General features: G+C 47.1%; 1 non-coding gene and 1 pseudogene across 1 annotated transcript; both read right to left on the bottom strand.

The window, feature by feature from the left end:
- Positions 1 to 675: 675 nt before the first annotated feature.
- LOC121291726 lies at positions 676 to 10,406 on the bottom strand (annotated as a pseudogene).
- A 2,278-nt stretch (positions 10,407 to 12,684) lies between these two features.
- trnaa-ugc lies at positions 12,685 to 12,756 on the bottom strand. The gene has a single exon. It is a non-coding gene; the product is annotated as a tRNA-Ala (tRNA).
- Between the last annotated feature and the right edge of the window lie 9,422 nt (positions 12,757 to 22,178).

Here is a 22,178-nt window from a genome sequence, read left to right as displayed (position 1 = left end):
GTGTGTAGCCTGCGAATGCCAAATACCTGTTTTGTTCTATTTATTACCCCGCGCAAGAATAAGATCAAATGATTGTAAACGGAAGTGCAGTTAAACGAAAAGTGTTAAACTCAAGGATGAGTATCATACTATCAAAGGTAAACCACAGTACTGGGTGGTTAGTGAATCATTACTTTTCCCTCTCCGCTTTATTTATTTGCATCCCAGCACTCTGCGAACAGCAACAAATTGTCTACAGACAGGTTAACAACAACATAACAGGATTCGCCACAGGCTTCACTATTTTTGTATTGATTCACATCTTGTGTACAATATGTTCTCAAGTATACAGAGCCTGAATGACTGTACAGATAAAGACATAGAAGTTACAGCATAGATATAGAACATCTGAGACAAACAGCCCAGTTCAGAACTTAACCTCCACCAAAACAAGTCATTCTAATCACATTTTATAGGCTACTTCCCAAATCCTTCCAACCCCCTTCATCACACCCCCTCCATAACATTTGCCTCAAGCTACTAACTAGGTCATGTGTAGGCCAGACCAATGAGGGACATGAGCAAAACCAGATATGCTTTAAACAATCAATCATAGCCCCATGCTCACCATTAGTACAGCCAGCTTTACTTATCTGAACTCAAATCCCACTAGCTATGGTGGGATTTGAGCCCATGCCCAAGGGTATTAGACTGCATTTGTAAATTACTAGACCAGGGCCATGACCACTATGCCACACTCTCCCTTGCAGAGCTGGGTTATACGGACTGGCCACTTTGTAAAAGAACCTCACCCATCCCCCTTTTGGCACTGGGATCGCCTGTAATGCTCCGACCTTCTGCATGATCCTCTTTAGTGCCTCTAGGCAGAATACTCTTTCAGACAGCCAGAGCAGACTCGATGGGCCAAATGGCCTCCTCCTGCGCTGTAAAGATTCTGTGATTGATTCAGAAAAGCTTTGCCACACCTCGGGTTGCCCCCTTTGTCATGTATTTCCCGTCGTCTTCTCTCTCACCCTCGTTCCCTTCCCTTGATCCTGTTTAACCTTCAACTTCCTAACTGGAGTCTGTGATTCCAATGGTGTCTTTCTGCCCATGTTTTCATGTTCTCAGTCACTATGTCCTGATAATTCTTTATCCTGGAGGGTTGTTTTTAATGATTATTTTTACACGATCCTCTGGAACAGTTGACACGAGTTTCTTCCACTCTGCAGATGGACCAAACAAGCATCAGCAACAGAACATCGGCAATCCTGTTGTCCTGGGCATTTGAAGGAGTTTACAACTGAGAGCAGGCAGGTGGGTTGTGTGCAGTTAGTGACCTCTGAGCCCACAGATGTTCAGTGGTGCTGAGTTTTCCCCATCCTCATTGGGACCGGGGCAAAAGAAGGGAAACAGTGTTTCAGTGAAAGTATGGGTATAAGTGTGGAGATGGGACATGTTGTCCGCATTGTAAAATGACACCTGCCCGGCTTCATAGTCCAGGAACACCCCAATCTTCCGGGGGGCAGCACTCAGGGTGAGGGGGGTCAGTGAGGGGGAGGTGCGGGCAATGTAGCCACTTTTGGGGAACAGCCACACCGTCCAGTACCCGACCTCAGGTGTTGGATCGATGTCTCCTTTCCTGGCCACAGATTCTAGGGCCACTCCCATGCCCCACCACGTCTTGGTCCCCACCTCCACCTGCCATTAGCATCTCCCTGATGTGAACCCCTCCGAGCCCAGGAGAAAGGCCCCTCTATCAAACCTCTCTGGGGCATCAGGGAGCTCCTGCAGTTTTTCCCCCGAGTCTCACACTGGTCCAGTCCTCAGACACCATGAGCCAGGGATTGGCTGTGTTCGGATCGAGAGTCAGAGCAGCTGGAACTGAGGTGGGGAGGGAGGAGTTAAAATGACACAGATAGTGATTTAGTTTGTTGAAGTGAATAGTTGAAGAACAGTCTCACTTTTTAGACTGACCATTCAGAGTAGCGGCCTGACCTGCTGAGTAATTTCTATTTTTATTTTAGTGTTCCATCATACACAGTGTTTATTTTAGGAAAGTTTTATTGTAGATGATTTTATGTACACTGACAATCGCTTCACATGTAGAAGCAATTAAGCATCTCCCACCATTCAGTGCAAAGCTTTGCAGATTTGCTCCTTCAGCAAAATTTAGAATCAGATTTAGCTGACCTTAGTGCAGTTTCTAGATTTTTATCTCGCAGCTTTGAGTGTTTCTAAAGGGCCCCAGGTTCTGCAATTGGAATCTCCTCTGATCCCGTGATATACCCTTCCGGAGTCTCTCTGACATTGTGATCCCAAGCAGAAACCCTGTGGCCACCCCCTCACCAGACCTCTGCCCACCCCCCTCAACAGTCCACTGCCCTGTCCCTTGCCAGACCCTTGCCCACTGCCCGTGCCAGAACCTTGCCCACCACTCTTGCCAGACCCCTGCCCACCTCCCTCAACAGTGCACGGCCCTGTCCTTTGCCAGACCCTTGCCCTCTGCCCATGCCAGAACCCTGCCCACCATCCCTGCCAGACCCTTGCATACCCCCTCACCAGTTCCCTGGCCATCCTTTCGCCAGGCCCCTATCCACCCTCTCACCAGTTCCCTGCCTGCTACCTTGCCAGTTCCTTGCCCACCCCCCCTCACCAGGCCCCTGCCCACACCCTCAACAGCCCCCTGCCCTGTCCCTTTCCAGACCCCTGCCCACCCACTCGCCAGTCCCCTCACCAGTTTCCTGCCCAGCGCCTCACCAAACCCCTGCCCAACCCCTCGCCAGACCCCTGCCCACACCCTCACCAGACCCCTGCCCACACCCTCACCAGACCCCTGCCCACACCCTCACCAGACCCCTGCCCACACCCTCACCAGACCCCTGCCCACACCCTCACCAGACCCCTGCCCACACCCTCACCAGGCCCCTGCCCACACCCTCACCAGACCCCTGCCCACACCCTCACCAGACCCCTGCCCACACCCTCACCAGACCCCTGCCCACACCCTCACCAGGGCCCTGCCCACACCCTCACCAGACCCCTGCCCACACCCTCACCAGACCCCTGCCCACACATTCACCAGGCCCCTGCCCACACCCTCACCAGACCCCTGCCCACACCCTCACCAGACCCCTGCCCACACCCTCACCATAGCCCTGCCCACGCCCTCACCAGACCCCTGCCCACACCCTCACCAGACCCCTGCCCACACCCTCACCAGGCCCCTGCCCACACCCTCACCAGACCCCTGCCCACACCCTCACCAGACCCCTGCCCACACCCTCACCAGGGCCCTGCCCACACCCTCACCAGACCCCTGCCCACACCCTCACCAGACCCCTGCTGTTCTCAACTTACCTCTATAATTGCACAAGGGGGGAAGGTACAGGCACAGGAAAGAAAGGGAGAAGGAAGGAAAGTGTAAAGAGACAAAAGAAAGGGGGGACTGCTGCAGAGGGGAAGAGAGAAGCAGGAGGAGAAGGGAAGTTGATTTCATTTTTAAAAACTCAACAGAGGAACAGAGAGTGAAAGGTAGGAAAGGAGTTACTACAGGAGGTAAGAGAAAGAGAAAAATAATGAATTTGGAGAGGGAACGTTAGGAAATTAGACACAATAGCGAAATGAACAAAAAGGCTGTAGCCACATATCTTTCTGTCCACACACCTGACCAAGCACACAAGAACCGATAGCCCCCAAATTCAGAGATACAACATGATACAAGCAGCATGGGCAGGGCAAACTGACACCATTATCTTCATAAATCTCGATAGATTCCTACACACTGTCAGCCAAAATGAAACTTGGAAGGACAGGTGGAAGCAGAATTTCTACAGGGGACCCTCCTCACCACCCTCAGGTCACACCGAGTTGATCAGTGAGTGGGTGGGACAAATTCTGACTGCTCAGTCAGGAACAGTGGGAAGTCACACTAACCACCAGCAACCTACCCATTGCTCTGGAGATATACACACTCCTGGAGAAGGAGAGGCCATCCAGCCTCATGGAATTTGAACAAAAACATTAGGAGGACCCCAAATTGATGCTTCAGCTCCATTTTAGCAGTGAGGGTTTCCTGCATCAGATATCGCCAGACTCGCTCCACCTGTGGATAGCACAGGAACCGTGAGCTCTAAACTGTGCCCTTAACCCCAAATGGGACAAGCCCCAAGGACATGGGACAAGGGGTCGGAAAAATCCAAGAGCAAAGTCGTGCCCATGATGTGCACTGCAGACTTAAGGCATTCATCTCCTACCAGAACCTGTACAGGAAACACTCCAGAACAGAATACATCTTCATTAAACAGCCCCAACCATTCCTGCCTAACACGTTGTAAAAAAATTTGCATCAAATCTCCTTGTTTCAGACGTCGGGTCTATCAAACCTGCGCTCCAACATGGCTCAAAGTTCCTGCCTATATCCAGCCAAATTTCATCTCCTCACATGTGCCTTAATCATGAAAATAAACAACAGACTATTGCACAGAGTCACTGTGTCCCCTAAGCTCAAATAGGTCAGCGCCCAGCTGGGAAAACCACAGTTCACCACCTCCATAGCAAGTTTGACGAAACCATAATCCCAAAACTTCTCCCCCCTCTGACTGAACCTCGTACACTTTGCCATTGAGGCCATGAACTGGAAGATGACCCCCACTTTGTCACCAGGCGCTCTCCTGAATGCTCACTATAACTGGCAAAGACATGGACAGCAGTGATCTTTTGGTATGGGGACAGAAACTGGTTTAGGACCTTCGATCTGGATTTATATATCAGATAAAGGAATATAAGAGTTTTACCGGTGTTAATGGAGCCTAGCATTTCTCTCCACACTGTGTACTGTAAAGGGCCATGGAATTTCCCGAGCAACAGCTTGTCATCTACAAATGACACTTTATCATAGTCCTCACTGGTCCTGCAAATATTTTTTGTTAAAAAAAGGTTGGTTATATAAAATGATCATAAGCACTTTGCTGCGTTGTTTCACAAAATTGAGCTGATTTCTGTACACATGTTATCTTACCCCCTCTCTTGAGATATTTCCTCCTGAAATAAATAAAACACAAGACTGAGTTAATGGAAACTGACCATCCGTATCCGCAGAGCTGAAATTGCACAAACATTATCAGAAGATGCTAAAAAGATATCCGGACTCTCATAGAAAACCAGACAGAGAGCCATAAATCTCACCAAAGAAAAAGGATTTGAGCTCGTGCCTTCATTAGCCTTTACCATTACCACGAAGCCAGTGTATCCCAATAACGCATGGAAAGGACCTGATGGAAGGATGTGCATAAATAAGTGATTTCTATCGCCAGGTTCTGGAAACCTGACAGCCGTCTCACTCACAGACACAGTGGGCCCAACTGAACTCCCTCAGCACACTTTGAGTTAAGATTAGGCACAAGCGACTGTGACGCCCATAGCAACCACCCCACCTCACCCTCACACAATGCAACTGGAATGAAATGTGAGCTCCCGCAGAACATTCATCTCTCAGGAAATCCTGTGATAATTATAAATTTATTTCTGGATTACGGCATACTAAATGAGAGCCGGCTAGTTCAGTCACAATAGCAGATCAGCCTCAAAAAGGGTAAAACAATCGGGCTACATCCGTTTCACATGTTTCCTGAAATACTCTAATTATTTCAATGTGGCCACCAGAGAATGACTGACCATGACATCAAGACAGCATTTGACTGTGTGTGGCGTCAAGGACCCCTAGCAAAACTGGAGTCAATGGGAATCAGGGGGAAAACTCTCCACTGATTGGAGTCATACCGAGCACAAAGGAAGAAGGTTGTGGTTGTTGGAGGTCAGTCATCTCAGCTCCAGGACATCACTGCAGGAGTTCCTCAGAGTAGTGTCCTCAGTCCAACCAGCTGCTTCATCAATGACTTTCCCTCCATCATTATGTCAGAAGTGGGGATGTTCACTGATAATTGCACGATGTTCAGCGCTATTTGCGACTCCTCAGATACTGAAGCAGTCCATGTCCAAATGCAGCAAGGCCTGGACAATATCCAGGTTTGGGCTGACAAGTGGCAAGTAACAGTCGCACCACACAAGTGCCAGGCAATGATATTTTCCAACAAGAGAGAATCCAACTATCACTCAATCCCCCACTATCAACATCCTGAGGTTACCATTGACCAGAAACTGAACTGGATGAGCCATATGAACACTATGGCTACAAGAACAGGTCGGAAACTCAGAATAATGTGATGAGTAACTCACCTCCTGACTCCCCAAAGCCTGTCCACTATCTACAAGGCATAAGTCAGAAGTGTGATGGAATACTCCCCACTTGCCTATATGAGTGCAGCTCCCACAACACTCAAGAAGCTTGAGACCATCCAGGACAAAGCAGCCTGCTTGATTGGCACAACATCCACAAACCTCCACCACCGACGCACAGTAGCAGCAGTGTGTACCATCTACAAGATGCACTGCAGGAATTAACCAAGGGTCCTTCAACATCACCTTCCAAACCCACGACCACTACCATCTAGGAAGACAAGGGCAGCAGACACATGGGAACACCACAACTTGGAAGTTCCCCTCTAAGCCACTCACCATCCTGACTTGAAACTATATCGCTGTTCCTTCGGTGTCGCTGGATCAAAATCCTGGAACTCCCTTCCTAACAGCACTGTGGGTGTACCTACACAACATGGACTGCACCGGTTCAAGAAGGCAGCTCACCACCACCTACTCAAGGGCAACTTAGGAATGGGCAATAAACCCTGGCCCAGCCAGTGAAGCCCACATCCCACGAATGTATTAAAAAAAAACCACAATACAACCCTCACCTTCAGAAATATCAGCCTGTTTTGTTGTTCCATTTGCTCCCGTAACCTTGAAAGCTCCTCCTCAATAGAATTTAAATTGCCTTGAATTTCTCGGAGGTTTTTCTCCATCATTTCTAGCATCTCCTCCTCTTCTCTCCTGAGATCTCGGAGTAAACGCTGCTCTTTCTCAGTGAGAACCCGGTGCATTTCCCTGAACTCGGATGTGATGTGGGTTTGCAGACTGCTCGACTGTTTCTGCCAAGTAAAATGTGAAAAATAATCCTTTATCGCGATAAAGGGAACAAAACTAACCGAGATCCCCAGAAAACCAGCGCAGGGAGAACTTACCCTAACTTCAGAAATGTTTCATATCTGTTTCAGTTCCATTTCTAGAAACATTGATTTCTTCTCTGTGAGATATTGTAAAGATGATTTCAGCTGATCCTGGGACAGACATAAGAGCATATGAAATAAGAGCAGCAGTCGGTCAATCGCCCCCTCAAGCCTGCCCTGCCATTCAATAATATCATGGTTGATCTGCCCCAGGCCTCAATTCCTCTTTCATGCCAGCTCCTGATAGCCATCAACTCCCCAATATTTCAAAAATCTATCTCACTCCTCTTCTCATTCTTGCAGTGATCTAGCCTCCACAACTCTCTGGGGTAAAGAATTCCAGACATTCAATGCCCTCTGAGAGAAGAAATTCCTTCTCATCTCAGTTTTAAATGAGTATCCCCATATTCTGTAACTATGTACCCTAGTTCAAGATTCCCTCACTAGAGGAAACATCTTCTCAACATCTACCCTATGAAGTCCCCTCAGAATCTTGTACGTTTCAATAAGGTCATCCCTCATTCTTCTAAATTCCAATGAATAAAGGCCTAACCTGTTTAGCCGTTCTTGATAAATCAACCCTTTCATCCTAGCAATTAGTCTAGTGAGTCTCTTTTGAACTGCCTCCAATGCCAATATATTCTTTCTTAAATATGGGGACCAAAACTACATATAGTACTCCAGATGCAGCCTCATCAACACCCTGTACAGTTGTAACAAGACTTCCCTATTTTTAAACTCCAACCCCCAAGCAATACAGACCAAAATTCCATTTCCTTTCTTAATTACTCACTGCACCTGCATGCTAATTTTTTGTGTTTCATGTACAAGAACACCCAGATCCCTCTGTGTTGCACATTTTTGGAGTGTCTCTCTCCATTTAAATAATAGTCTGCCTTTTGATTCTTCCAACCAAAGTGCATGATCTCACGTTTTCCTACATTAATCTCCATTTGCCAAGTTTTTGCCCACTCACTCAACCTATCTATATCCCCTTGCAGATTCCTTATATCCTCATCACAATATGTCCACCCACCTATTTTTGCATCATCAGCAAATTTGGATACATTCCACTCTGCCCACTCCTCTGAGTCATTAATATAGATAGTAAATAATTGAGGCCCTAGGACTGATCCTTGTTGCACTGCACTAATTACGTCTTTCCAACCTGAAAAAGGCTCTCTGTCTTCTGTGTGTTAACCAATCCTCAATCCATGCTAATATACAACCCTCAATACTGTGAGCTCCTATCTTGTGCCATAACCTTTTATATGACACTTTATCGAATGCCTTCTGGAAATCCAAATACACTACATCTACCAACTCTGCTTGTTATATTCTCAAAGAACTCTAACAAATTTGTCAAACACGATTTCCCTTTCACAAAACCATGTTGACTCTGATTGCATTAGGCTTTTCCAAATGCCCTGCTATTTCTTCCTTAATAATGGACTCTAGCATTTTCCCAATGACAGGTGTTAGGCTGACTGGCCTATAGTTTCCTGCTTTTTGTCTCCCTCCCCTCTTGAACAGGGGCATCACATTAGAGGTTTTCCAATCCACTGGGACCCTCCAGAGAGTTCTGAAATATTTTGACCAATGCCTCCACTATATCTGGAGCCACTTCTTACAAAACCCTTGGATGCAGGCGATCAGGCCCTGGTGACTTGCCTGCCTTTAATCCCATTATTTTGTCAAATACTTTGTCCCTTGTGATAGAGACTGTTACAAGATATTTCCTCCCATTAGCTCCTTGCTTATCTGATATCTTTGGGATGTTTACAGTGTCCTCCACCGTGAAGACCGGTGCAAAATATTGATTTAAATTAACTGCCATTTCCCTGTTCCCCATTATCAATTCTCCAGTCATACCCTGCAAGGGTCCTATGCTCACTTTGGCTACTCTCTTTCTTTTCATATACCCGAAGAAGCTCTTGCTGTTTGTTTTTATATTTCTTGCCAATTTACTTTCATAATCAATTTTCTCCCTCTTTATTAACTTTTTAGTAATTCGCTGCTTATTCCTAAAAAATTCCCAATCCTCTGGTCTACCACTAGTTTTTGCCGCTTTGTATGTCCTTAGTTTTTGATTGGATGCTCTTCTTAACCACTTTTAACCACGGGTGGTTCATCCTTCTCATCGAGTCCTTCTTCCTGACCAGGATATATTTTTGCTGAGCGTTATGAAATATCTGCTTAAATGTCTGCTGCTGCTCATCCACTGACCTTCCCCTTAGTCTAATTCCCCAGCCCACTTTAGACAACTCTTTCTTTATACCTCTGTAATTGTCCTTATTTAAGTTGAGGACACTGGTTTTAGATCCGAGTTGCTCGCCCTCAAACTGAATTTCAAATTCTGCCATATTGTCATCGCTACCCCCTAGAGGATCCTTAACTACGATGTATTTTAATAATCCCACCTCACTATACATTATTAGATCTAAAATAGCCTGTTCATAAGTAGGTTCTGCAATGTTTTGCTCTCTCTCTCATTTCTTTTTGATTTTTTTTAAACTTCCGTTCAATCGAACCCTTCAATGGACAGAAATTCCCAGAAAGGGTCAGACTGTGAAAGTGTGATAAAATAATCTGGAGATAAAATCTGTTCCATGTTACCTTGTAGATTTCAACAGCTTCTTTAATCGGCATGAAATTGTGAGATTTGTGTTCCCGCGAATCTCTACAAATCAAACAGATCAGTTTCTTGTCAGTTTCACAGAACAGTTTCAATTCTTCCTGATGTTCCTCACAGTAAAGGTTATTTTCATTCCCTCTCGGATTCACCTTTAATTTTCGAGCCTTCTCCGCCAAACTCGCTAAATTCCTGTTGACCGTGAGTTTTCTGTCCGGAAACTCCTCTCTACCTTCCGGACAGGAATTCCTCTCCGCCTGTGCCCAACACCGTGTGATACAGGAGCGGCACAAGTTGTGTCCACACTCTAGTGAAACCGGATCGGCGAAGAAACCAAGGCAAATGGAGCAATTTACCTCCTGGGTCCAGCTCCCGGGCTGCTGGCCGGAGTTCATGTTCACACTCAGCACTTCCTGATTCGAACCCGCTTTCAGTTTCGATGCTCCTCGGCTCCTGAACACCTTTTGCGTTTAATGATTTCCTGACCAATTTCACTGCAATGTTCTGGGGGCGAGTTTCCACTTTTAAACTCGCGCTTCTTCCCGGAAAAGGGCTGTTGCAGATGGACAATTTCAGAATAGCTTGCGCCTGGCTCGAGGCGTTTTACGAACATTGGAAATAGGAACAAGGGTAGACCATTCGGCCCCTCGAGACTTATCTGCCATTCACTAAGATCGTGGCTGATCGTCCTGTGTTGCAAATTCCACATTCCCATCTAACCCGATAACCTTTGATTCCCTTGCCTAACGAGAATCTATCTACCTCCGCCTTAAAAATATTCAATGACTCCTCCTCCACCACCTTCTGAGGCAGAGAGTTCCAAAGTTGCACAACCCAAAAAGCTTCTCCTCATCTCTGACCTAAAAGGGCGACCCCTAATTTTAAAACAGTGCCCCCTAGTTCTGGACTTACCCACAAGAGGAAACATCCTTTCGACATCCACCTTGTCAAGGACGTTCAGGACCTTGTATACTTCAAATCACCCCTCACTCTTCGAAACACCAGTGGAAACAAACCCAGTATTTGGCTGTTGGAGACCTGATTCAGGTAGTGTCTTTGAGATTTCAGCAATCACAGAATCTTAACGGCACAGAAGGAGGCCACTGGACCAACGTGTCTGCACTGGCTCTCCAAGTGAGCAATATGACCTAGTGTCATTGCCCTGCCTTTTCCCCATACCCCTGCACATTGTTTCCATTCAAATGATCATCTAATGCCCTCTTGAATGCTTGTCCAGGGAGGGGTTTACTTTTATTTTCCCTCGACTTTGCCAATCATTTTAGATCTATCAAGTATTCGGATATGCACCTGTGATGCCAAAGCATACAAGGCTATGGGCCTAGTGCTGGAAAATGGGATTAGAATAGTTAGGTACTTGATTGACCGGTGGAGACTCGATGGGCCAAAGTGCCTTTTTCTGTGCTGTAGACTCCTATGAAACTATGACTCTAAGTATGGTTAGCAACCCATTTGCCGGATGAAACCGGCTCTATCCACACCCCTCTCATAATTTTGTGCATCTGTTAGTTCTCCTCTTAACGCCCTCTACATAACTGAAGTCCCAAATTCCTGGTATTATCCCGGTCACCCCTGGTATCGTGCGGATATGTGTTGCCTCAAGCTGGTTCTGAGGTTTCACCCTGTTGTGGTATCTTTGACGAACGAACCACAAGAGGCTCAGATACAGGTTATGATCATTTATTCAAGCAATGGCAAGGAGAGAACCACCTCAAAGCAGTCTGAGGTAGCACTATGCTAAATTACAAGTATTCAGTACATTTATACATTACTGGACATGTTCAGATTCCAATCTTGTCAGCAATTAGGTACATACATCCCCCTACACCCAAGCAGAGCCTTCTCCCCCAATCTAAGCTGGAACCATCTGGCCTTTCCTTATCTGTTGAAGGGCACACTTATTCTATATTATTTTCAACCTTTGCCCAGGACACTTAATCTATATTCTTTCTGCCCTCCGTCTCCAGTCTAGGTCCCAGGCTTTAAGGGTGTGCAAAGCTCATCTAGTAATCCTTAACTGTTAATGTACTTGATGGCATTGACTGCCTGGGTTTCTAAGTAATTCTCCTTCAACAAATTCTTACTGTATTCCCCCTAACACACCCTTATCTAAGCAAATAAGAACCTGACCCCATGAGCCTTTCCCGCCATTCAGCTGGTATGCCTGACATATAAATGCATATTGTACATGTCAGGAATACTGCAATTGTTTGGTGGCACCTCAGAGGCAAGCATGCTGTACAGAGAAGCATTGAATTTCATCGCACTTTCTGTAATTTTCAATTCAAAATGTTTTGCAATGTGCTTTTACAGCTTTTATAAATAAAGTATATTTGGGGGAGATCCAGGATCTCAACATCCTGATTTCATCCATGACTATTGCAAGCTTGCAATATTTCATCTATGCAAGCTTGTCTCCATATCCCTGGCTAGCAAAAAATTATTGATCTCAGATCTAGGGATATTATTTCAGTTGGTCTGGCAGCATCGGCGGAGAAGAAAAGAGTTGACGTTTCGAGTCCTCATGACCCTTCGACAGAACTGTCAAGGGTCATGAGGACTCGAAACGTCAACTCTTTTCTTCTCCGCCGATGCTGCCAGACCTGCTGAGTTTTTCCAGGTAATTCTGTTTTTGTTTTGGATTTCCAGCATCCGCAGTTTTTTTGTTTTTATTTTTATATTATTTCAGTTAGCATTTACTGAGTTTTGGGGGAGCTGCACACTTGTGCAGCTTTTTGACTGAAGCCCATGCCTCCTAAATTCTCTGCATTATTCCCTGGCGGTGACTTTGAGGTTGTTTCCCTTTCTGGGACACCATCGCCAGAATCCCCCAGCCCTTTCACCAGTGAGAGCAGTTTCTCATCATCTGTTACATGTCAATTAAGAGCACAAATAGGCCAGTCGGCCCCTCAAGAGCCTACTCCGCAAAAATGGAGATGCCGGGGATTGAACCCGGGGCCTCATACATGCAAAGCATGCGCTCTACCACTGAGCTACATCCCCGTAGTAGCCACGAACTTTCAAAATTCTACAAAATGCAATCGAATTATCCTATTTCTTTTAAATTGCAGAAATGACACGCTGAATTTATCTAAACTCTTCTGACAACCTAACCCTTGGTGTCCGGATAATGTTTTGGTGAATCTGAGCTGCACGCTCTCCGAGACTTATTGAATTGGGATGCGCCGAGCTGCGCACAAGTTTCTCGCACATGTGGTCTAACCAGTGCTTTATATCGTTGTAGAAAAAAAATCTTGCTTCTTTTTAAATTATAGCTCGTTGGATATAAAGGTTCACATTCCAATTGCCTAGCTGAATTTGTTTTTTTTAAAATCTGGCTATTACAAGGATGCTGCTTTGTGCTTCTTACTGTTGGATTTGTAAAACTGCAGATGTTGTTGGTTGTTCCCTACAGGTGGTGACTGCTCTTCATTAAGCCCCAAATGATTTACACATTTCTCTTCAATTTTGCAGATCCGGGCGTCTGTTCCTCACAATAGGTCCCAGTCCATTCATTTGGGAAGTAAATTGCAGAACCATCTACTGCAAGTCACCCGAATGGGAGAAAATCTGCAGCCACTGCCACCAAGAAGGACAAGGGCAGCAGACAAATTGGAACATCACCACCTGGAAGTTCCCCTCCAAACCACTCACCATCCTGACTTGGAAATATATCACCATTCCAAAACATGTAGTCGTGAAGCGATGGCTAGAACCAGTCGACCCCATACCATGGGGTACATAATACTGTTTGGGTGGCGGTGAAGGACAAGCACCCATGAATCGGGCCTTCTTCATCAAGCGGATCCTGTTGAAGGTGTGTGGATTTGAATTGGAGGAGATCTACTCCCTGTAACACTTCCCCAGCACATAATGCCGAGCGGCTGGCGGTTTATCAGCAGTTCCCACTGCTACTGGTGACCTCCAGGCCGGTCATTCTGGGCGGTGACTTCAACTGCATCATCTATGCGGCTGGACAATCCGGCAGGGCCGACAGCAGATTGGACGCTACGTCCAGATCCCTGATGGAAACTGTAAAGGATGCCAAGCTGCACGATGTCTTCAGCAACCCTGCAGACGGAGCGCAGCGTAGGTACACCTGGTCGCGGCCAGACGGGTCCGTCTGTTCCAGGATAGGCTTCCTGTCTGTGTCCCGTGCGTTCGCAGTCAGATCCACCGACGTCAAGCCAGTGTTCCTCTCTGACCACCGCCTCCTACTGGATGGCTATCACTTAGAGGAAGACCGGAGGGTGGGCAGGGTGACATGGAATCTAAACATCCAACTACTGACCCCAGAGAACATTGAAGAGCTCAAGAGGGATTACAAAGGTTGGAGAACCGTGAAACCCCTCTTTGAATCCCTGACACACTGGTGGGAAGCAATCAAGGGAAACATCAAGAGGTTTTTCACCCTCAAAGGCACCCAGAAAGCTAGAAAGGAACAGAGGGAAAAGTCCCAACTCCAGAAAAACATGCAGAATCTGCTCTGGCTGCGGTCGATGGGGGTCAGTGTCAAGGAGGAACTCCAAGAGGTGAAGAGCCAGCAAGCCTCGCTCTTTGCCTCAGAGGCCTCCAAGATCATCTTCCGGTCCAGAGTCCGCTCCGTGGAGCAGGATGAGACGTGCTCACGTTTCTTCTTCCAAAAGGTACACAGAGCGAGCTCTGTGCTCAGCAGCCTGAAGGAAGAAGACGGCTCAGTAAAGTCATCACAATCCGACATTTTGAGGATCAGCAAATCCTTTTATGCCGGATTGTATGAGATGAAGCCCACAGACAGCACGGCCTCCCAGTCCTTCCTGTCCTCTATCACGGAGGTCTTAGACGACAGTACACGGGAGAGCCTGGACAAACCGCTAACTCCTGATGAACTGACTAAGGCCCTTGAGTCCTTCGAGAAGAGTAAAACTCCAGGAAGCGACGGCTTGCCGGCGGAGTTCTATTCGGCTCTGTGGGGCTGGATCAGCCCAGACCTGCTAGAAGTGTACGAGAGTATGCTCCTGGCCGGGAGTATGTCAGAATCCATGAGGAAAGACATCATCACCCTTATCTACAAGCACAAGGGGGAAAGGGAGGAAATTAGAAATTGGTGACCCATATCACTGTTGAATGTGGACTATAAGATTCTGTCCAAGGTCATCGCCAATCAGGTCAAATCCACTCTGGAATTGGTGATCCACCCTGACCAGACCTGCACTGTGCCGGGCAGGAGGATCTCTGACAGCCTAGCGCTGCTCAGGGATACGATTGCCTATGTGCAGGACAGGGGTGTGGATACCTGCCTGGATCAGGAGAAGGCCTTTGACAGAATATCGCACACCTACATGGTGGATGTGCTCTCCAAAATGGGGAGGGAAGTCGCAATTGGATCCAACTGCTCTACACTAACATCAGTAGTGCATTCTCTATCAATGGGTGGAAATCAGATAGCTTTCCGATTAAATCTGGAGTCAGGCAGGGCTGCCCTCTCTCGCCTGTTCTTTTCGTGTGTTGCATAGAACCCTTTGCTGAATCCATCAGGAAGGATCCGGGCATAAGAGGAGTGATGATCCCAGGCAGTGGAGGCACTCAGGTCAAAGCCTCCCTGTACATGGACCATGTCGCCGTCTTCTGCTTGGATCCGCTGTCGGTGCGCAGACTGATCCACATCTGCAATCAGTTCAAACTGGCCTCGGGAGCCAAGGTAAATCGTGGGAAGAGCGAGGCCATATTCTTTGGGAACTGGGCTGACCAATCCTTTGTCCCCTTCACTGTCAGGGCTGATGGCCTGAAGGTGCTGGGGATATGGTTCGGAGGGACCAGGGCATGTGTTAGTAACAGGAGGGAGCGAGTGTCTATGGTGCAGAGAAAACTGGGCATGTGGGAGCGACGCTCTCTCTCCATTTTGGGTAAGAACCTGGTCATCAGGTGTGAGGCACTCTAGCTGTTGCTGTACGCAGCACAGGTCTGGCCCATTCCAGACTCCTGTGCGATGGCGATCACTCGAGCCAAATTTCACTATATTTGGAGGTCAAAAATGGATCGTGTCCGCAGGGACGCGATGTACAAGCCGCTAGATAAAGGGGGGAAAAAACGTGCCTAACATCGCCCTCATACTGATGGCCACCTCTGTGTGCGGCTGCATCAAGCTGTGCGTAGACCCTCAGTACGCAAACACCAAGTGTCACTTCATGCTGAGGTTCCACCTGTCTCCGGGGTTGTGAAGGATGGGTCTGGCCATGCTGCCGCGGAACGCTCCAAGTAGTTCGACTGTGCTGTACCACCTGTCCCTTGTGAAAAAATTTATGCAGAGAAACAGCTTTGACCACAAGTCCATCAGGCAGTGGTCGGCATGTAACGTCTTAGAGGCCCTGTGGGAAAAGGAGAGGGTGGATCCTGTGGGATGGTTCCCCGAGCAGACTGTCAAAGTCATTTGGCAGAATGCCTCATCACCAGAACTTTCCAACAAGCACCAAGATGTAACTTGGCTGGTGGTGAGAAAGGCCCTCCCCATCAGATCCTTCCAACACGCCAGGAGTCTCACCCTCTCTGCACGTTGCCCTCGACGTGGCTGTGGTGGGGACGAGACCGTTGTTCACCTCCTTGTGGATTGTGCCTTTGCAAAGAAGGTCTGGAGAGAGATGCAGTGGTTTCTGTCGAGGTTCTGTGACACAGGACTCTGTGCTCTACTGGCTGTTCCCAGGGACACACACCGAGGCAAACATCAACTGCAGCTGGAGGATCATCAACTTGGTGAAAGATGCTCTTTGGTCTGCCCGAAACTTGTTGGTTTTCCAGCTCAAAGAGTTGTCCCCGACCGAGTGTTGCAGACTGGCACATTCCAAGGTCCAGGACTACATGCTGAGGGACGCACTAAAGCTTGGGGCAGCTGCCGCAAAGGCGCAATGGGGAAAGGTCGCTGTCTAAGACCTTTCTGCCACAGTGCACCGAGGGGCTGGGAACTGTTGAGAGCCTCTCGGGCTGTACAGCTCAAAATGAATGTCTGCATTGAATGCTAAGTGTATTGAAGCACCTCAGAGTGCAACATGATGTACGTTGATAACTCCAATACCATTGTCTGATTGTCTGCATTCACCATATTGAAATGATTGTAATATTCATTGATTGTATTGAAGCACCTCGTGATCTATGTGTAAAAGTTGAATCTGATTGTAATTTTTGTGATGGTGATTTTGAAATGTTTTGTCATGTTCTTCCCGATATCTTATGAATAAAGTATATTTTTCAAAAAAATATAGATGTATCGCTGTTCCTTCACCGTCGCTGGGTCAAAGTCCTGGAACTGCCTTCCTAATAGCACTGTGGTTGTACCTACGCTGCATGGACTGCAGCGGGTCAAGAAGGCAGCTCACCACCACCTTCTCAAGGGTAGTGAGGGATGGACAATTAATGCTGGTCTAGCCAGCAACACTCACATCCCATGAAAGAATAAAATTATAAAAATGTTATTTTTGATTTCCTCTCTAGTCTTAGCCAAAGGGTCTGTTAAATCCTTTTATTCCTTCACAGGAAATGGGCATCACTGACAAGGCCAGCATTTGTCACCCATCCCTAAATTGCTCTTGAACTGAGTGACTTGCTCAGCTATTTCAGAGAGCAGTTGAGTCACCCTCATTGTTGTGGATCTGGAGCCACATGTAGGCCAGACCAGGTAAGGACAGCAGATTTCCTTCCCCTTCCCCTGAATCATTAGTGAACCAGATGGGTTTTTACAGCAATCATGGTCACCATTGCTGAGAGTAGCTTTCAATTCCAGATTCATTAACTGAATTGCCTTAATGGGATTTGAACCCATGTCCCCCACAGCATTAGCCCAGCCCCTGGATTATAAGTGACACTACCTACCAGCGACCCTCAAACAGAGTGGCATCTCTAAATCGGCATTTTAAATGTGTCACAGAATCCATGAATCACCTTTTATATTTTTGCTACAAATGAAACATTAAATTTATATGGCTAATTTCATGTAACAAAATTTCCAAGAACCGTATGAAGCACAGCCAGGCATGGAGCCACATAAGAAGATTATAGTGCAAATGGCCACATATTTGGTGAAAAGTAGATTGAAGGAGTATCGTCGAGGAAGAAAGGGGGATGAAGAGCCGGAATGATTTAGGGAGGGAATTCCAGAGCTTAGGATTTAGGCAGCTAAAGGCATGGCCACCACTTTTACAAGAGGAGTTTAAAGAGATGAGGAGGGGGAGCCCATTAGAGGGATTTGAAAGCAAGGTGAGTTCTAAACCACAGTGTACTAGAAAGAAGACAAAGACATCAGAGCTAAATTAATCCCGCAGGCCTTAGATTTTTCATAATTAGGTTCGATATCAATTTTAGGATAATATCATTTATTTACTTATAACTTATCAGTCACCCCTTCTCTGTTTTACAATTCTGTCCTACAGTTCCAACTCATGGGAAGGGAAGAGGGAGAGTGTGCTCCCCGGTTGTCATGTGCCACATTGCCACAAGCAATGAATTACCGACTCCTGCCCCTATAACGTAAGAACATAAGAATTAGGAGCCGAAGTGGGCAATTCAGCCCCTCGAGCCTGCCCCACCATTCATTACAATCATGGCTGATCTCATTTCGGCCTCAACTCCAATTTCCCACCCTCTCCCCGTAACCTTGAATCATCAGGTCTGACCGGTGCTAGGAAGAAGTGAACAGTTCATACAATCATAGAATCATGTAGCACATTCGGCCCATAGTGCGGTGTCATTCTGTGGGGAATTCCCTGGCTAGAGGTGGGCAATGAATGCGAGCTATGCCCACATCCCAGGAATGAGCAAATACTAACACTCGATGGGAGGTTAAAATAGTTTTCTCAACTAGCTTTCTAATTCATCCAGATACAACCCCCAGTGATCCTTAACTTCCTCCTTGTTTTTTATTTATTCTTTCATGGGATGTGGGCATCGTTGGCAGAGCCAGCATTTGTTGTCCATCCCTAATTGCCCCAGAGCTGAATGACCATTTCACAGGGCAGTTAAGAGTCAACCACATTGCTGTGGGTCTGGAATTATATGTAGGCCAGACTGTGTAAGAATAACAGATTTCCCTCCCTAAAGGGATTTAGCAAACCAAATGTTTTTTTTTCCAACAGTTGAATGGTTACCATGAATGGGACTAGCCTTATATTTGAGATTTATTAATTGAAGTTAAATTCCAACAGTGGGATTTGAGCCTATGCCCTGCAGTATTAGGCTGGGTTTCTGGTGACATCACCACTACACCTTGCCCAATTGGGAACACAGCATTCACATATGGACACAGTACCATGGGAAGGATATATTCATCTTTATATTCACCATTATGATACCGGGCCTAAAAAGGGTTAAATTGTGAGGGCAGGCTGCACAACCTCGGCCTGTACTCCCTCCAGCTGCAAGATGAAGGATTCATCCAATTGACCTGTTTAAAATGGTTGATGGATAGATGGAGTGAAATTATTGCTCCCGCTGAGGGAGTCCAAAACAACAGATGTAACCCTAAAATAAGAGCTAGGCCACACAGGGGCGATGTCAGGAAGCGCTTCTTCACAGAAAGGCTGGTGAAAACCTGGAATCTCTCTCTCTCTCTCTCTCTCACCCTAAAAGCCGATGATGCTGGGGGGTCTTTTGAAAATGTTAATATTGAGTGCGATAGATTTTTGTCAGACAAGGTTATTCAGGAACATGGAACCAAAAGCAGCTAAATGGAGTTAATATACAATCAGCCGTGAATTAATTAAAAAACAGAAAGGATTGGAAGCAATGAATTACCGACTCCTGCCCCTATAACGTAAGAACATAAGAATTAGGAGCCGAAGTGGGCAATTCAGCCCCTCGAGCCTGCCCCACCATTCATTACAATCATGGCTGATCTCATTTCGGCCTCAACTCCAATTTCCCACCCTCTCCCCGTAACCTTTCAACCCATTACTAATTAAAAATCTGTCTATCTCCTCCTTAAATGTATTCAGCGTCCAGACATCCACTGCACTCTGAGGTAGGGAATTGCACAGATTCACAACCCTTTGAGAAAATTAATTCCTCCTCATCTCTGATATACACTTATTTATTTTTTTGAAAAATATACTTTATTCATAAAATATCTGGAAGGCCATTAGAAAACATTCCAAAATCACCATTACAAAAGTACATTCAGATTTAACTTCTACACATGGATCACGAGATGCATCAATACAATCAATGATATTACAATCATTTCAATATGGTCAATGCAAATCATTTCAATATGGTCAATACAGACAAACAGACAATGGGATTGGAGTTATCAACATACATCATGTTGCACTCTGAGGTACTTCAATACAATTATAATACAATTAGTATTCAATGCAGACATTCATTTTGAGCTGTACATTCCGAGGGGTCTATACAAATCCCAGCCCCTCAGTGCACTATGGCAGAAAGGTCTTAGACAGCGACCCTTCCCCATTGTGTCCTTGTAGCGGCTGCCCCTAGCTTTAGTGCGTCCCTCAGCACGTCGTCCTGGACCTTGGAATGTGCCAGCCTGCAACACTCAGTTGGGGACAACTCTTTGCACTGGAAGACCAACAAGTTTCGGGCAGACCACCGAGTTGGTGGTCCTCCAGCTGCAGTTGATGTTTGTCTCGGTGTGTATCCCTGGGAACAGCCAGTAGAGCACAGAGTCTTGTATCACAGAACTGCTCGGGATGAACCTCGACTGAAACCACTGCATCTCTCTCCAGACCTTCTTTGAAAAGGCACAATCCACAAGGAGGTGAACAACGGTCTCGTCCCCACCACAGCCACCTCAAGGGCAACGTGCAGAGGGGGTGAGACTCCTGGCGTGTTGGAAGGATCTGACAGGGAGGGCCTTTCTCACCACCAGCCAAGCTACATCTTGGTGCTTGTTGGAAAGTTCTGGCGATGAGGTATTCTGCCAAATGACTTTGACAGTCTGCTTGGGGAACCATCCCACAGGATCCACCCTCTCCTTTTCCCGCAGGACCTCTAAGATGTTACGTGCTGACCACTGCCTGATGGACTTGTGGTCAAAGGTGTTTCTCTGCGTTATTTTTTTCCATGAGGGACAGGTGGTATGGCACGGTCCAACTACTTGGAGCGTTCCGCGGCAGCGTGGCCAGTCCCATCCTTCGCAACACCGGGGACAGGTAGAACCTCAGCATGTAGTGACACTTGATGTTTGCATACCGAGGGTCTATGCACAGCTTGATGCAGCCGCACAGAAAGGTGGCCATCAGTATGAGGGCGATGTTGGGCACGATCCATTTTCGACCTCCAGATAAAGCGAAAGATGGCTCGGGTGATCGCCATCACGCAGGAGTGTGGAATGGGCCAGACCTGCGCCACGTACAGCAACAGCGAGACTGCCTCACACCTGATGACCAGGTTCTTACCCGCAATGGAGAGGGAGCATCGCTCCCACATGCCCAGTTTTCTTTGCACCATAGACACTTGCTCCTTCCAGTTTCTAACTCATGCCCCGGTCCCTCCGAACCATATCCCCAGCACCTTCAGCCCTGACGGTGAAGGGGACAAAGGATCAGTCAGCCCAGTTCCCGAAGAACATGGCCTCGCTCTTCCCACGATTTACCTTGGCTCCCGAGGCCAGTTTGAACTGGTCGCAGATGTGGATCAGTCTGCGCACCGACAGCGGATCCGAGCAGAAGACGACGACATTGTTCATGTACAGGGAGGCTTTGACCTGAGTGCCTCCACTGCCTGGGATCGTCACTCCTCTTACGTCCCGATCCTTCCTGATGGACTCAGCAAAGGGTTCTATGCAACACACAAGCAGGACAGGGGAGAGCGGGCAGCCCTGCCTGACTCCAGATTTAATAGGAAAGCTATCTGATTCCCACCCATTGATTGAGACTGCACTACTGATGTTGGTGTAGAGCAGTTGGATCCAATTGCGAATTCCTTCCCCAAACCCCATTTTGGAGAGCACATCCACAATGTAGGTGTGCGATATTCTGTCAAAGGCCTTCTCCTGATCCAGGCTGATGAGGCAGATATCCACACCCCTGTCCTGTACATAGGCAATCGTATCCCTGAGCAGCGTGAGGCTGTCAGAGATCTTCCTGCCCGGCACAGTGCAGGTCTGGTCAGGGTGGATCACCAATTCCAGAGCAGACTTGACCCGATTGGCGATGACCTTGGACAGAATCTTAAAGGCCACATTCAACAGCGATATGGGTCACCAATTTCTAATTTCCTCCCTTTCCCCCTTGTGCTTGTAGATGAGGGTGATGATGCTTTTCCTCATGGAGCATACTCTCGTACACTTCTAACAAGTATGGGCCAATCCAGACCCACAGAGCCGAATACAATTCCACTGGCAAGCCGTCACTACCAGGAGTTTTACTCTTCTCAAAGGCCTCGGTGGCATCCAAGATCATCTTCCGTTCCAGAGTCCGCTTCGTGGAGCAGGATGA

This window comes from Carcharodon carcharias, chromosome 19, assembly GCF_017639515.1.
Source record: "Carcharodon carcharias isolate sCarCar2 chromosome 19, sCarCar2.pri, whole genome shotgun sequence".
NCBI classification, from domain to species: Eukaryota; Metazoa; Chordata; class Chondrichthyes; order Lamniformes; family Lamnidae; genus Carcharodon; species Carcharodon carcharias.
The sequence above is the reverse complement of the archived record's forward strand: the minus strand, read 5'-3'. Positions and strand labels throughout refer to the sequence as shown.